Genomic DNA, 17,290 nt, shown 5'->3' on the forward strand with positions numbered 1-17,290 from the left:
AGCAGTCTTTTTTTTTTTATGACGCTACTTCGACGAAACTGCACTTAGACCATTGCATGCGTTTACTGATATTACGTACCACGTCCGGTCATTTCTTACATCGTCTTTACTACTTGCGTTTTTTTTCTGTTTGGTCAGTTTCAGTGCCCTCTCTGTGCTTGTGCCCTTGCCGAGGGTCAGTTTCGCCACTCCCTCGGCACAACCAAGCTCTGGATAGAAACATAAAGAATGATGTTGTACAGCGAGGATAAGATTTCAGAAAAGAGAAAGAGTATTGTGGGAGGTGACAGAGTAATGACTGAGTGCAGTGTTGTGCTTTTTGTAATAGTGGCTTTAATATCATGTTTCGTGTTTCGTGAAGGTTCAAATGGCTCTGAGCACTATGGGACTTAACAGCTGAGGTTATCAGTTCCCTAGAACTTAGAACTACTTAAACCTAACTAACCTAAGGATAGCACACACATCTATTCGCGAAGCAGGATTCGAACCTGCGACCGTAGCGGTCGCGCGGTTCCAGACCGAAGCGCCTAGAACCGCTCGGCCATACCGGCCGGCTTTCGTTGAGGGTTTAGTGCATGTTGACTGTGGCACTCTACGTGCGACAACCAGACAGATCCGAATACACGGGAGTGTAAAGCACTAACCTGGAATCGCTGCTCACTAGGCGCACATCGCTTTAAACTGTTCAGACTGAAAGGATGTTGTACACTGCTGGGAAAAAATTAGTACACTCTTTTAGAGGTTTCCAATTCACTGTAGATTTATTGCTGCAACAGTGCATATAGAGCACATAAAATAATTACATTTACAGATCAATAGCGCAAATGCTTCTGAGATACCAGGTACCGACCCACGCTTAAACAACAAGTTAGTATGTGATATTGCCTCCACAGATGGCAATACAGGCGGTGACTGGCATCCAGTCGAATGTACAAATGGCGAATACTGTCTTAGTATACATTATGCCATGTCCCACACATCAAATGGCGAATACTGTCCTAGGGTATGTTATGCCATGTCCCACTCGACCTGTGAATGAAATTCTGTAAGAATTGCTGGTTGGTGAGCTGCACATATTCCTTCTCGTCCCATCGCAGCCCACACATTCCCGATTGGAGATAAGGTCATGGATGCTGCTGTACGTTTTGCAGAGCATGTTGAGTTTCACGGGCAGCGTGTGAGTGGGCATTATCCTGTTGGAACGACACATCTTCCTGTTACAATAATGGCCAAAGGATGGGTCTACCAACATTCTGCATGTTCTGAGCATTTGTTAGCTTCCCTCCCAGAAACACCATTGTGGACGAGAGTTGTAGCTTATCGCACTCTGACCATTAAGTCTAAAGGTGGGGCCAGTGTGTATTGGATAAATATGCTCTACGAGACATTGCTCACCAGGTCTATGTAGCACACGCTAACGACCGTCACTTACATGCAGGCAAAATCTGCTTTCATCGCTAAAGACCACGGCTTGCCATTGCATCTTCCAAGTAATTCTCTTAGATTAGATTATAAATTAGATTAGTTTTTCGTTCCATAGATCCGTGCAGAGGAGACCCTCGTGGATGTGGAAAATATCAATTTTTTACAGCTGAAATAACAATACTAATAGTATGAATATATATATATCATTTGTTTCTGTTAAAAATTCGTCAATGGAGTAGAAGGAGTTGGGCAGTAGTAAGTCTTCAGGCTCCTTTAAAACTGATCTTTATTTGTAACTAAATTTTTATGTTTGCTGGCAAATTATTGAAGATGAGTATTCCTGAGTAGTGGACCCCTTTTTGAACTAACGTAACTGCTTTTATGTCCTTGTGCAGATCATTTTTGTTCCTGGTATTCTTTGTATGAACTGAGCTGTTTGTTGGAAAAAGAGATATATTATTTAGGACAAATTTCATTGAGGAGTAAATATACTGAAAGGCAGTAGTTAGTATTCCCTGTTCTTTGAAGAGGTTTCTAAAGGACGTCCGTGAGTTTACTCCACAAATAATACGTATTACACGCTTTTGGTCTCTGAAAACTTTTGTTTGACTTGAAGAGTTACCCCAAAATATTATACCATATGAGATTATGGAATGAAAGTGGGCAAAGTATGTAAGCTTTTTCACTTTCACGTTGCCTATGTCTGCTAATACTCGAATTGCAAATACTGATTTGTTAAGGCGTTTCTGCAGTTCTGTGGTGTGCTCCTCCCAACTGAATTTATTATCAAGTTGTAATCCCAGGAATTTGTCAACCTCTTCTATCTGCTCTTCTTTATACTTAATGCATATGCTGGGTGAAAACCTCTTACACGTTCTGAATTGCATGTAGTGAGTCTTTTCAAAGTTTAATGTCAGTGAGTTGGCTTTAAATCATTTATTAATATCCATGAAAATATCATTAGCAGATCTTTCTACAACTACACTCGACGTACTATTTATTGCAACAGTTGTATCATCTGCAAACAAAACGAACTCTCCTTCTGGCAGTGTAACTGATGAGAGATCATTAATGTACACAAGAAAAAGCAATGGCCCTAAGATGGCTCCTTGTAGGACACCACATGTAATTTCATCCCTTTCTGATGATGACTGGTGACTTAATTTGTTTCCTGTTAGCAAGGTATGACTTGAACCATTTTGCAGCATTGCCCGTGACATCACAGAATTCTAATTTATTTAAAAGGATGTTGTGGTTCATACAATCAAATGCCTTTGACAAATCACAGAAAATACCTTCTCCTTGTAATTTGTTATTTAATTAATTAAGTACATTTTCACTGTAGGTGTAAATAGCCTTCTCGATATCAGAACCCTTCATAAATCCAAACTGTGTTCTTGATAAATATGTTATTTGTGGTTAGATGGTTGAGAAGCAGCTGACAACACCAGTCGAGTTGATAAGTCTATGTTGTGACGTGAGTGGAAGACGGTTTGGAGGTGTGCGTGCCCAAAGTCCCACTGCTGATAAACAGTTCACAACAATAAGTATTGGCACACCTGGGCTCACAGGCCCTCTTATCTGTGCTGTGTAGCTGTGCGATCTGCCGCTACAGCCCTTACAATAGGACCGTCCTGGTGAGCATTTGTGCTGCGCCGACTCCAAAACGTCATCTACAGGTGTAGCAATTTTCCGATCACGTCCCTTGAAAGGCCACCATCTGTCGCTTTTCAAACAAGCTCATTTGGCTATAGGAAGCGCGTGTCCATGTCCTGGTTGCCTGCTTGGTTCACAAGTTTGCACTGCACTGAGCCTTCTGGCTGCTTTTTTTGTTTTTTTCCTTTATTGTGATTTCATTCCCCTGCGCCATATGGAAGGGGAGGGACGTCAGCGGCACAATCCGCCGCTCTTCAGCCGAGTGACATGACAGGATGAAGAGAGTAGGGGCATCAGCAGATACATGAAGAGGCATGAGACTGGTGGGTCAGGAGATGTAGATGGAAGACAAGGCAGGAGGGAGTGCAGAGACACTGAAAGGGAGCATAAGAGAGTGGGGGGAGTAGAAGGGGAAGCCGCTCAGGAGAACAGAGGGGGAGGAGAGGGAGCCCTGAGGAGGAGGCAGGAAGATGGCGTTAGAGTTGGTAGGAAGGGTAGATGTCATGGCGAAGCTCATCATCCGGGACCTTCTGGCTGTGAGCATTCATCATTAAATTGTAGACACAGATGGTGCTCTGGTAGCTATGCCACTACGCTATCTTTTGGCGGACGACGCTGAAACCGTTATCAGTGCATCTGCTATCCCTCAGGTGGCATATGCCATCACCGGATAAAAATTGAAGTCCTCGTTCCGCGTGTACAATTTTTTTTTTCCGGCAGTGTATTTAAGACTGCCGACGGTTGGATATGAGAGATGCGCGCCGCGCCAGGCGAGAGCAGAGGGCAGCGCTGCTGCTGCTGCCGCCGCCCCCCCCCCCCCCCCCCCCCTACGACGGCCGTGTGACGGGGCCGTTATAAGCGCGGTGGGGCCCCGCCAACAGTACTCAGCCGGCGGACATTGCCGTCGTCTCACCGCAGCGCGACGGGCGGCCCAGCTAGCTGACACAGCCGGACGACGCGGTAAGTACGACTGCACGCTGGTAATGCACGGCGCCTACATTTAGCCATGCACCTGCTGGGGTTCCTGTCTCTATGCTGACGTTTCAGTTACATGGTAACGGGAGGAATGACAACTTTTTTTTATACCAATGAAGTCGGCAATCAGTCACAGTTACTAACGTATAACCCATACTGTATTGGTCGCATCATCAGTGATTTTATCTTAAACTGTCAAGTTCTACAATTTCATTCGCATTGTAATTAAGCATGGTGAGACCTACATTTGAACTTGTCACCTCGCGAACATGACAAAACTGCAGGACTCGTAACGATGTTGCCTTCCCTAGAGTTTTTCTGCATCAAAATTAAAAATATTCTTCTAAAACTAAGGCTTCAAACCTTATCATACAATTTTTGTGATTGGTTGTGCTCGTTACAAAGTGTTATTGTTGCCTTTACACTGTTGCTTAATTATATTTAGCTTATGCAATTTGGTAAATTTTTATCGTCAGAAGATAATTAATACCATTTTTTAAGATCTTTTACAAAACGTATCCTGTCTTCTCGCAGTTTTAAAAGTAGGTGGTAGCAGACGTACATATATTCCAGAGATGCTCAACCCGTCGTGATCGACCAATCGATCGCCACAGCTTTGTGAATCGACCTTTCAGTACCTTTGTGCGAAATCTGTTTAACTAAAATCTTTTTGAAAATAGCACCTTTTTGACAATGAGTGTTTCGCACCGTATTTGTAGATGGTAAAGCTCACGACCATTCACAGTCTTTCCTTCTGCGTTGTGCACTGTAATTTGGCGCGATGTGAGCGCGGGTTGCGCTGATTGCGAAGAGCACCCAGGGCTTGCTGCGGGACTTGATCTTTGACTAGCACTGCTACAGAAATTAAATGTGGGAAATTGTCCTTAAATACAGTCAGAACCGTCAGATAGCCGGCCGTTGTGGCCGTGTGGTTCTAGGCGCTTCAGTCCGGAACCTCGCTCCTGCTACGGTCGCAGGTTCGAATCTGCCTCGGGCATGGATGTGTGTTATGTCCTTAGGTTAGTTAGGTTTAAGTAGTTCTAAGTCTAGGGGACTGATGACGTCAGATGTTAAGTCCCATAGTGCAGAGAGCCATTTGAACCATTTTGAACCGTTAGATCAACAAACATCACTGGATCAAGACACTTCGAAGAAGTATAAGGGCAATCTGACAGCATTGAAGATATAGTTTCGAAACCGATTTGCTGATTTCAATCCAATGAAACCTATACTAGCTTTCGTAGCTCAACTTTTCCAAAAAGTAGCTGTGTAAGATATTTCAAGTAAAGTAAGTACTCTATTCTCTTGTAGTTAGACTGAACAAGACAAGGAAGTAATTCGATTTCAGAATGACGTTTTCTTGAAGTCAGAATGCAATCAAGACAACTTTTCTTTTGGGAATTAGTGAGCGCAAAAACCTACTCTAACACTGTAAAAGCAGCGTGACATGTTTTGTCGTTTTTTGGATCAACTTCAACGTCTTCAACGATGAAAACAGTAAAATCTATGTGTAGAAAGAAACTCACTGATCCTTCAGACTATGTAAGGTCGGATGTGACAAATTATTCATCAGATTGTAATAAACTTGGCAATGATATGCAAAAGCCTAGTATCTCATTAAACTTCTTTCAACTTTGTGAATGTGTATATTTTAATTTTTTCGACATGTGTAATATCTTTCAATTTGAGTAGCAGGCTTACAACTGTTGATGGAGAGAAAAATATCTATTATGTTATTTGGGTAATTAAAATGTTTAAATTTGGCTATAGCGTTGTTTAGTGCTTAAATCTTTACAAATAATTAACTCAGTAGATGCCTACATAGACTAAGAGCCATGTAGTAGACCTCATGTCTAAAAAGGTTGACCACCTCTAGTATACTGCGTTAAAAAAAATAGTGCGTACTGCCGTCTGATGAAGAAACATCAATGAATAACAGCACTGTCTTTCCAGGAGAAACGGTGTAAATAATTGTGACTGGTTTCTGTCTTCATTTCATTAATAAATTATCTTTGCATCTAAACAAAACATCAATGTATTTAGAGGTTTTCATCTGGAACAACGTTTCATTTTCTTTCGGCTTTACATCAACATGTAGCGGTACTGCTGTACAATTGTCGGTGCGTTCTTTTCGTCCGTAATTCCCCCATCTGGCTGGATGCATCTAAACAAAACATCAAAATATTTACAAATTTCCGTCTCGAACAAAGTTTTATCTTCTTTCGGCTTTACTCAGGCATGTAGCAGTATTGCTGTGCCACTATTAATGCTTTCTTTTGCTTCGTAATTCCCCATTTTGGCTGGATGTTGGCTATTTTATACAGTTTTTTCATCAACAAAGCTTCTTCAATCATTTTTACGTAGTTCGAAAATTTCTTCTTGTCGCTTCCTGTTTCGGAAGCCAAAGTTCAGGCGATCGGATTGGAGCCGCACGGGTGCTCTTTCCGATGTCGTTCGCATCGTCGTGATGCCTGGCTACATTACAGCATCGCGTTTCAATCTCTGATTCTTCAACTTCTCTCGGCGCAATTCATGACGGTATAGTTCATGGGTGAACGGCTAGACATCAATGTTCATCAGCGCATTTGATAATCGCAACGTGGTCGCGTGCCAAAATATTATGCAATTGGGACACAGGTCCGGCCGTTCACCTGTTAACTATTTCGTCTCGTTTGTACCTTTTTGCTCGTTCATAATCATCCGAACGTCAGGTACCTGTTTCAAAATAGACTAGGTTTCCTTATATCGTCTTCGGTGATGATTGAGCAAAATGCTTAATTTAAGCTACAAGATTTTCCAATGTTGTTTTCAAAAGATTTTGTTAATTGCTAAAAAAACAGTAGTTGCTCATGCTTTGATGTTTTTTTCTCATATTTCTTTCGGATTCAGGTACTTCTTCAGTTTGCCAAATAACGTGTGAACGTAACCACTGAGTTTTTTGTATATTTATATTTTACACAAATACGGCTTAAACGGTATATAAAACAAAACTTTAAGAATAACCGCTAACTTCAGATGTGTTAATAGCAGTAGGAAAGAGATAGTGAAGCGTTTTTTACCCAACGAAGCAAATTAAGAGGTCTTTACGGTTTAGCACTTCGGTAATTGTTTGTTGTTAATAAATAGTGTACTACTTATTTTCACTAAGTGTTGCATTCTTAAAAGATTATTGACTTTGCTCACTGCTTTTAAATGCCAACAAAGGGCAGTGGAACTGTCGGGAGTTTGAATTAACTGTCGTTCTTGACGACGAGAGGGTAGTAGTTCTACCAGTACAGCACAGCAACACGAGAGCTACTGAACAGTAGAAACATCAGGCTTTCAGATTAATGCGTCTCTTTCGAGTGGAATTAACAGAATCTACCTATTCAGTGCTTTCAACACGGGTTTTGCGCCTACAAAACAGAATTTGCGAGAAGTGTTTCTATTCCGCTTTCGTGTCAAGAAATATGCTACGCAAAGTCATCGCTTGCCATCGGAAGCGTATAGAGAACATGCTCTGTCGGAAACAACGTGCAGAGATTGGATTCGACGATTCAAAGACAATGATTTTGAAGTTAGTGACAAAATGCTTGCTGGTCGGTGTAGTGGGCTGCTTATACCGGCGCGAACGGTGAACGCTATGAAGAACAGTTACTCAATCTGAATCGCGCACTTAAAGATAAACGTCCGCAATATGGTCAGAGATATGACAGTTATACTGCTTCATGACAATACCAAATCACATGTTGTAACCCGAGTGAATGAGACCTTGAAGGGATTTCGATGAGATGTCTTACAATACCCACCATATTCACTAGACATCGTCCCTTCCAATTGCCATTTGTTTTGGACGATGCAGCATGGTCTTTCTAAACAATAGTCCACATCTCTTAACGGTCTCTAAAACTGGTTCCATTGGGGGATCACCTATAATGAACCCTATTTCGTGGAATCCATTTGCTACCCAAAGGGCAAATGTATCTCCCGAATGACACTACTTTGAGTCATTTATTTTATACCGTTCTACTAATATAAACATGTATTTTCTGTCCAAAAAACAGCAAGAATCAATTTAAGCACGTAACACGATATGATATATCAGTGTGTTGCCTTCTCTTTCTTCATAAGCCACAAAAGTGAAGCAAAGCACTCTGCTCCACTAAAAGTTCGTTTAAAGCATACACTGGCCAGTTTTTGAACTGGTAAGGAATGTAGCTGATTAATGATAGGATGCTTTGTCTATTTTTATCCTGTTGGACGTATCGACAGACGTGTATTTACAAAGAATGAACCAAGTTTGTTTAGCAGTTGCACTGCATCGTGACAACGGACTGCATCTTTCTTAAGAAAAGACAATCTGTATCTCCTGTTTCATATTGGCGCATGGTTATCAGAAAGTTCCACAGAAACTAGTTAGCTCGTTGGAGTTACTTCTCGTACAGTAACAACAGAAATTACTCAAAGAGTAACAGCAATGAGTGATTGCGAGTGACAGACGTAATGAAAAACAGTTGCCAATAAAAAAGAAGGAAACGAAGGTGTTACGCGTTCAAAGATAGTGAAATGTAAATGGGAGTAAGTACGAGGAGAGCACTGAGGAAGGTCGAGGTAGAGGGCAAAGCGCCACGATGACATTACACGACCGACGACGATGCAAACAAGGTCAATTGGGAGCTATTAAGGGAGCGATTTGTGCGGGAATGGGGCGTGAGTGGTTGGCCGCACCAACGACGAGCGTAGCACAGTGCATTAGGCCGCAGCAAGTTTTCTTTTCTGTATGCGTTAACACTTTCCGTGATCTGTCAGGACCCATATCAGGGGACATGGAAAGCGTGCAGACTTACTTATTAGTCGAATAATACCTATGTGTGAATACTTTTAAGCAAAGCTAAACGAGCCCGCATTGACAGCGCTCACGCCAGTTACCGAAAAATGAAGGTAGCAAGATTTAAGAGTTTCACGTCCCGGCGACAACTGGTTTATTAGAGACGGAGTACATGCCCAGACTGAGGAAGGATATCAGCTGCCCCTTTGAAAGGACCCATCCTGGTATTTGTCTAAAATTATTTGGAAGAAACCAACGAAAACCCTAAGTCTTTATGGTTGGACGGAGATTTGAACCTCCGTCCTGTAGAATGAATCCACTGTCTTACAAATGTGCCACCTTCCTCGGCAGCCTAGTTACGGCCTTGGCTAAAGTTGATTCTGATTCCGTAAAAACTCCACGCACCTTGTTGACTCTTGTAACGTCTCGAAAAAAAATATTATTGTTGATAATATGGAATTTTTTATAATATTAGGGGCTATGCGCGTAATGCATGACATTAATTTGTTCTTTGATTCACTATAAGAAGTAAAATTTCTGTTGATTTCTTCTTGCTAATAAAAAACACACACGCAGCATACTCCCATTATTATCATCAAGAATGATATAAAAGTTCATTGAAGAAACGGATAGACATAACATTAAGAATGATACAAAGTTAACAGAAGATAGACGCAGATATCTGCAAACCTTGTTGGTGAATAAGTCAGTGAAGACGTTTATGAAACTAGAGTAAAACAAGAGTTATTACGCACGAAAGGTTGCACTTCCGTCTACTATGTGTCATGGTCGAATACAGTTTCTCGGGTAGAACATGATTAAGATACACTGATCTGCTAAGGAAATTGCTATTGACGCAAACAAGTGCTGCCTTGCTCGAACAGTCCACGGGTGTACTGCCAGTCCATAGAGTCCAACAGGCACAATATTTTGGCGATGACGATGGCGACATGTCAGATCGCCGAAACATTGTGCCCGTTGGACGCTATGGACCGCCAATACACCCATGGACTGTTCGAACAAGAAATACGTCGCGAGGAACTGCAGAATGACAAGAGGTGACTTTTTCAGTAAGTACTTTGTATTCGCCTGCCCGCTATAGTAGTTTTAGGCTTGGGCTATGGTTTTCACCGACGATCACAAGCAGTACGAACTGGATTCATTCCCAATTCTTAACAAAGTTTCTAAAATTCTATAAATTACAGAGCAAATTAAGAGGCAAATAAGCCAAAGCCACCTCCTTCCTGCCAGTAAATCAGTTACACAGCGATTCACAATCTTTACTGGCGAGTCTATTATTTTACCGCATGGTGATTTAAGATTACATTAGTTATTTCATGGTGTTATCGTCGTAGCACCTCAAACTTTATGCCACAATTAATCAGTTGTACTAGCGATGGGGCGTCGTAGCTAAGGTATTGGGCTCATCGGGTAGTTTAAATTGCTGCCAGACTATCCTTATTTAAGATCTCTATGGTGTCCGCCCCTGATAGCTGAGTGGTTAGCGCAACGGAATGTCATACCTAACGGCCTGGGTTCGATCCCCGGCTGGGTCGGAGAGTTTCTCCGCTCAGAGACTGGGTGTCGTGTTGTCCTTATCATGATCATTTCATCCCCATCGACACGCAAGTCGCCAAAGTGGCGTCAAATCGAAAGACTTGCACCAGGCGAGCGGTCTATCAGGCGGGGGGCCCGTAGCCACACGACATTTCCATTTCAATCTCTGATTTCGTACATCGCTTCATGCGAAGAGGGCCAAGGTGGTTGTCCTCCAACTGAACTGGTGTCAAATCTCTAAATATTCGACATCGACGAGAAGTGGAATGCAGCCGTCTCCCACTTTATTAGTAATTTTTGGCGTCAATACACTTCCTTCCTTCACTTTTTTGGAATACTTTTTCTTCCGGTGTAGTTTATCGCGTGCAACAAAAGGCATCTACGTTTGCGATGTACTTGGAGAACAATAAACTAATACGTTAACGGATTCCGCGGAAGTTCTTAATGTAGAGTTTTTTCCTCCATTTGTTAGGAATAATTGGTAGGTTTTATTTCGTGAGCCGTTTGTTGCACATGTTAATTAAAACCTAGCGGAGATCGAGTGTTCGATGGCTTCTTCGGTCATGCATGTGGGTAGTACATATACTTTATGGAGTGTCTCTTCTGCAGATGTAGAATGCAAATTAAAAGTAAGCAGATTCTTCGATACAGGTAAACGCAAATGGCAAATGGCTCTGAGCACTATGGGTTTAAATGGTTCAAATGGCTCTAAGCAATATGGGACTTAACATCTGAGGTTGTCAGTCCCCTAGAGCTTAGAACTACTTAAACCCAACTAACCTAAGGACATCACACGCATCCTTGCCCGAGGCAGGATACGAACCTGCGACCGTAGCAGTCGCGCGGTTCCAGACTGAAGAGCCTAGAACCGTTCGGCCACAATGACCGGCACAAATATCTGAAATGTGTACATAAAAAATGCTGAGACTTTCTCAACGAAAAACGGCCGGATAAACAGATTTCATGGTTGTGATTTACAAACAATAAGTATATACCACCCACGTACAGTTTCCTTGTTGTGTTACACAGTAACAAGTATTTTTTCATTACTTTCGACGTGTTACAGGTGCTAGCTTATCATTCTAAAAAGTTATCTTCGATGAGATCTGTACCACCGCACTGCCTTCATCGGACAGGAATACTTTTACTTTTGTATCAACACAAAGATGAAGTTTGGTATACCAGAAAGCCTTTCGAAACAAGCGCAGTTACATCGGGCACAAACACGTTAAGCGACTGTGATAGAGATCAAAATACATATGCGTGAAAGTGGCATGACGTCCATAAAAGGAAAGCGTTCTCTTTTTTTTGTATGTTTTATTCGGCGATATTACAGTGACTGTCTTACCAAAAAAAAAACATTTGATAGGCGGTTCGCAGAAAGTGTGTTATGAAGATGGGAATTTACACAAATTGTACGCTAATAGCGGTTCATCGGTAGCAGAGAAAGTGAGCGAAATGAGACAGGTCCAGGGATTTCCCCGTTAGTTTGCAGGAGTAAATATGTCTGTTTGCAGAGAGATTCCCAGTGAACCTAACTTTCACCAGGAAACACAGAGATCACGGTTACGGCAAGGGTAATGCAGGAGACTGGTACGTCTTGCCTCTAGGTTGATTACTTCGTTGTCGTACAATTTGATTCGCATTTCTGCTGCTGCCGTTTAGGTACAAGAGTCTTACCATTGTTACGGAAATTGAGATATTTCTGGCCTTATGTATTTCTAAATAAAGTGAATGGGTAAAATAATAATCATATATCTAATATAGTAGAGGGAATGACTTGGTTTTCATTTACCTGAGAATCGAAGCTTTGAAACTCAGAATGACAATCAATATTGTTCCGTGGCATTTCGTGTAAGGAAACTGTACTGTTTGCTTGAGAGATCGTTTTTCCCAAGCAGATTAACCTTTTGGGAAACCTAAGGTAAACGTTTCATTTTGCTCCCACTCTCAACGAAACAGACTTGGTCATTTTCTTACATGTTCGTAGGACCATCGTCATCTCGAAACAAGCTGTTCCCTGAGAGTAATAATGTCTGCCCATTGAACATCCATGATGACGTAGAACGGCTATAAAACCTTATCAACTACCTTCCAGTGTGGCGATAGTTGTTGTTGTCTTCAGTCCTCAGACTGGTTTGATGCAGCTCTCCATGCTACTCTATCCTGTGCAAGCTTCTTCATCTCCCAGTACCTACTGCAACCTACATCCTTCTGAATCAGCTTGGTGTATTCATCTCTTGGTCTCCCTCTACGATTTTTACCCTCCACGCTGCCCTCCAATACTAAATTGGTGATCCCTTGATACCTCAGAACATGTCCTACCAACCGATCTCTTCTTCTGGTCAAGTAGTGCCACAAACTTCTCTTCTCCCCATTCCTATTCAATACCTCCTCATTAGTTACGTGATCTACCCACCTAATCTTCAACATTCTTCTGTAACACCACATTTCGAAAACTTTTATTCTCTTCTTGTCTAAACTATTTATCGTTCACTTTCCACTTACTTACATGGCTACACTCCATACAAATACATTCAGAAATGACTTCCTGACACTTAAATCTATACTCAATGTTAACAAATTTCTCATCCTCAGAGACGCTTTCCTTGCCATTGCCAGTCTACATTTTATATCCTCTCTACTTCGACCATCATCAGTTATTTTGCTCCCCAAATAGCAAAACTACTTTACTACTTCAGGTGTCTCATTTCCTAATCTAATTCCCTCAGCATCACCCGACTTAATTCGACTACATTACATTATCCTCGTTTTGCTTTTGTTGATGTTCATCTTATATCCTCCTTTCAAGACACTGTCCATTCCTTTCAACTGCTCTTCCAAATCCTTTGCTGTCTCTGACAGAATTACAATGTCAGCGGCGGACCTCAACGTTTTTATTTCTTCTCCATGGATTTTAATACCTACACCGAATTTTTCTTTTGTTTCCTTCACTGCTTGCTCAATATACAGATTGAATAACATCGGGGAGAGGCTACAACCCTGTCTCACTCCCTTCCCAACCACTGCTTCCCTTTCATGCCCCTCGACTCTAATGACTGCCATCTGGTTTCTGTACAAATTGTAAATAGCCTTTCGCTCCCTATAATTTACCCCTGCCACCTTTAGATTTTGAAAGAGTTTTCCAGTCAACATTGTCAAAAGCTTTCTCTAAGTCTACAAATGCTAGAAACGTAGGTTTGCCTTTTCTTTAATCTTTCTTCTAAGATAAGTCGTAAGGTCACAATTGCCTCACGTGTTCGAGTATTTCTACGGAATCCAAACTGATCTTCCCCGAGGTCGGCTTCTACAAGTTTTTCCATTCGTCTGTAAAGAATTCGTGTTAGTATTTTGCAGCTGTGACTTATGAAACTGATTGTTCGGTAATTTTCACATCTGTCAACATCTGCTTTCTTTGGGATTGGAATTATTATATTCTTCTTGATGTCTGAGGATAATTCGCCTGTTTCAAACATCTTGCTCACCAGATGGGAGAGTTTTGTCAGGCCTGGCTCTCCCAAGGCCGTCAGTAGTTCCAATGGAATGTTGTCTACTCCTGGGGCCTTGTTTCGACTCAGGTCTTTCAGTGCCCGGTCAAACGCTTCACGCAGTATCTTATCTCCAATTTCGTCTTCATCTACATCCTCTTCCATTTCCATAACATTGTCCTCAAGTACATCGCCCATGTATAAACCCTCTATATACTCCTTCCACCTTTCTGCTTTCCCTTCTTTGATTAGAACTGGGTTTCCATCTGAGCTCTTGATGTTCATACAAGTGGTTCTCTTATCTCCAAAGGTCTCTTTAATTTTCCTGTAGGCAGTCTCTATCTTACCCCTAGAGAGATAAGCCTCTACATCCTTACATTTGTCCTCTAGCCATCCCTGCTTAACCATTTTGCACTTCCTGTCGATCTCATTTTTGAGACTTTTGTATTCCTTTTTGCCTGCTTCGTTTACTGAGTTTTTATATTTTCTCCTTTCATCAATTAAATTCAATATTTCTTCTGTTACCCAAGGATTTCTACTAGCCCTCGTCTTTTTACCTATTTGATCGTCTGCTGCCTTCACTACTTCATCCGTCAAAGCTACCCATTCTTCTTCTACTGTATTTCTTTCCCCCACTCCTGTCAATTGTTCCCTTATGCTCTCCCTGAAACTCTGTACAACCTCTGATTTAGTCAGTTTATCCAGGTCCCATCTCCTTAAATTCCCACCTTTTTGCAATTTCTTCAGTTTTAATCTACAGTTCATAACCAATAGATTGTGGTCAGAGTCCACATCTGCCCCTGGAAATGTGTTACAATTTAAAACCTGGTTCCTAAATCTCTGTCTTCCCATTATATAATCTACCTGACACCTTTTAGTATCTCCAGGGTTCTTCCATGTATACAACCTTCTCTCATAATTCTTAAACCAAGTGTTAGCTATGATTAAGTTGTGCTCTGTGCATAATTCTACCAGGCGGCTTCCTCTTTAATTTCTTAGCCCCAATCCATATTCACCTACCACGTTTCCTTCTCTCCCTTTTCCTACACTCGAATTCCAGTCACCCATGACTATTAAATTTTCGTTTCCCTTCACTATCTGAATAATTTCTTTTATTTCATCATACATTTCTTCAATTTCTTCGTCATCTGCAGAGCTAGTTGGCATATAAACATGTACTACTGTAGTAAGTGTGGGCTTCGTATCTATCTTGGCCACAATAATGCGTTCACTATGCTGTTTGTAGCAGCTTACCCGCATTCCTATTTTCCTATTCATTATTAAACCTACTCCTGCATTACCCCTATTTGATTTTGTGTTTATAACCCTGTAGTCACCTGACCCGAAGTCTTGTTCCTCCTGTCACCGAACTTCACTAATTCCCACTGTATTTAACTTTAACCTATCAATTTCCCTTTTTAAATTTTCTAACCTACCTGCCCCATTAAGGGATCTGACATTCCACGCTCCGATCCGTAGAACGCCAGTTTTCTTTCTCCTGATAACGACATCCTCCTGAGTAGTCCCCGCCCGGAGATCCGAATGGGGGATTATTTTACCTCCGGAATATTTTAATCATACAGAAAAGCTGCATGCCCTCGGGGGATAGTACCCACTGCAAATCAAGGAAAAAAACATCACAGAACCACCAACATGTCCCACTATGAGGACCCACATATTTTTGTTTCCCGTAGAGTTTACGCAATAATTCTTGCGATTGGAAAAAATATTAAAGTAGACTCGCCAGACCAGGCTGCATTCCCCCGGGCGGTATTGCTTTCAACAAATCTTTGCATTCGCCTCGTTTATAGTACGTTTCACAGAAACAGTTCTACCGGGCGAGGTGGCGTAGGGCTAGGATACTGGGCTCATATTTGGAAGGACAATGGTTCAACTATACGCTCGGCCATCCAGAGTTACTTTTTCCGCGATTCCCATAAATCATTTAGGGCGAACGCTCCAAGCCGAATAAATCGACGGGACTTAAACCTTAGTCTTCGTTCGTTCCTTCCTTCCTTCCTTCTTTCACTGTGGTGCTACCATGAACTGTTTGTTCGTGCTGTTGTCGCAGGGTGTTTTCGTTCAGACTGGCTTCTCAAAGCGTATACAGGACGGGCCGTAAGTCAATTGTCAAAAATGCATTTCGCGTAATAAAACTAAATAAATGAAAATTGAAAATTATTATCAATACAGAAACACGTGTAGAGTTCAATGAAACTACTAAAGATGCTCAAAGTGGTTTCCATGTTGTTTTTAGCAAACATTGCATCTTTTCAACAAAGTTTTACAAATTTTGTCCCTAAATTTCCCGAATTATATTTTTCAAATTTTGTCCCTTCAAATGTACAACATCACGAATGTTGACTCAATAAGCCACATTTTTTAGTATACCTGAGACTGAAAAATCCATGGGTGTGATACCTAGGAAGCGTGGAGGCCAGTCTCTTCTGACAAACCATTCATCAAAGTTTTAATTTACACGGTCTCTCGTATTAACTCTATACTGCGGTGATGCTCCATTTTGTTGCCATATCAACTTCTAATTAACCGGCTGCAGATGTTAAAAAAGGGAATATTTTCCAATTCTAACAACATTTCTTAAAGCATATCTAGCGAATTTATAGAACTGATAGTGCCGTTAAAAAAACAGTCCACCGCTGAAAGGCCCTGTCTGTTCCCTCACACCAAAAGAGTGTAACTCCCTGTCTCCATCGCCACGTGGGGATTCGTAGAATCCGCATAGACACAGTTGTCTGTGTTCACTCTGCCATTCGCCTTAACAGTCGCTTCGTCGCTGCAGAGGACGATTTTGTAGAACTTTGGATCGCCTTCTTGACGGATTGTGCACTACCCGCAAACTTGGCGGGGATTCGGTGATGCAGGCCGCTGTGGCCGAACGGTTTTATTTGTTGTTTCCATATTTTTGTCCAACTATTGTTTCAATAAGTTATAACACAAAAATTATCACCAGTTCGTTACCAATATCAGGAAACAGGATCCGCAAATGAGAGGTATACCGTGGTCTCCATTTTATTTTCTCCCAATTCTGTGTATTAGTGGAAAATTACAGTTTCAGTAATAGAATTCTGGATATATCATCATGTCATACTGTAAAATGTTCCAGCATCTCAAGCACTAAGGTAAGTGGTCTTAATCAGTGCGAAGAAGAAATGGGTATCGCAGAGACAAGTTGTCGAGCAGCGTTGACCCACACACCTTGATCGGGAACAGGTCCCAGCTTTCGTGCTGGCGAGAGCGTTGACCGAGACGACTTTGAGTGGCGGGTGAATGAATGAATCGAGAAAAACCTGCGGCTTTCTTCGCATCAAAACCAGTCCGCCAACTTGAATCGGGGCTCTGCCCTGCCCCTCCACGCCTGATT

The 17,290-nt window shown here is 41.8% G+C and overlaps 1 protein-coding gene across 2 annotated transcripts in view; it reads left to right on the top strand.

The window, feature by feature from the left end:
• The first annotated feature begins 3,623 nt into the window (after window positions 1-3,623).
• Window positions 3,624-17,290, top strand: part of LOC126346648 (glutathione peroxidase-like) — a 111,333-nt gene continuing 97,666 nt past the window's right edge. Inside the window, exon 1 of one of the 2 annotated variants that reach the window (XM_050002207.1) lies at window positions 3,624-4,041. The gene's annotated coding sequence lies outside the window, so the exon portion shown is untranslated. The remainder of the gene's footprint in view (window positions 4,042-17,290) is intronic. The other variant, XM_050002205.1, reaches the window with a different exon arrangement.

The sequence above is a fragment of the Schistocerca gregaria genome, chromosome 1, assembly GCF_023897955.1.
Source record: "Schistocerca gregaria isolate iqSchGreg1 chromosome 1, iqSchGreg1.2, whole genome shotgun sequence".
NCBI classification, from domain to species: domain Eukaryota; kingdom Metazoa; phylum Arthropoda; class Insecta; order Orthoptera; family Acrididae; genus Schistocerca; species Schistocerca gregaria.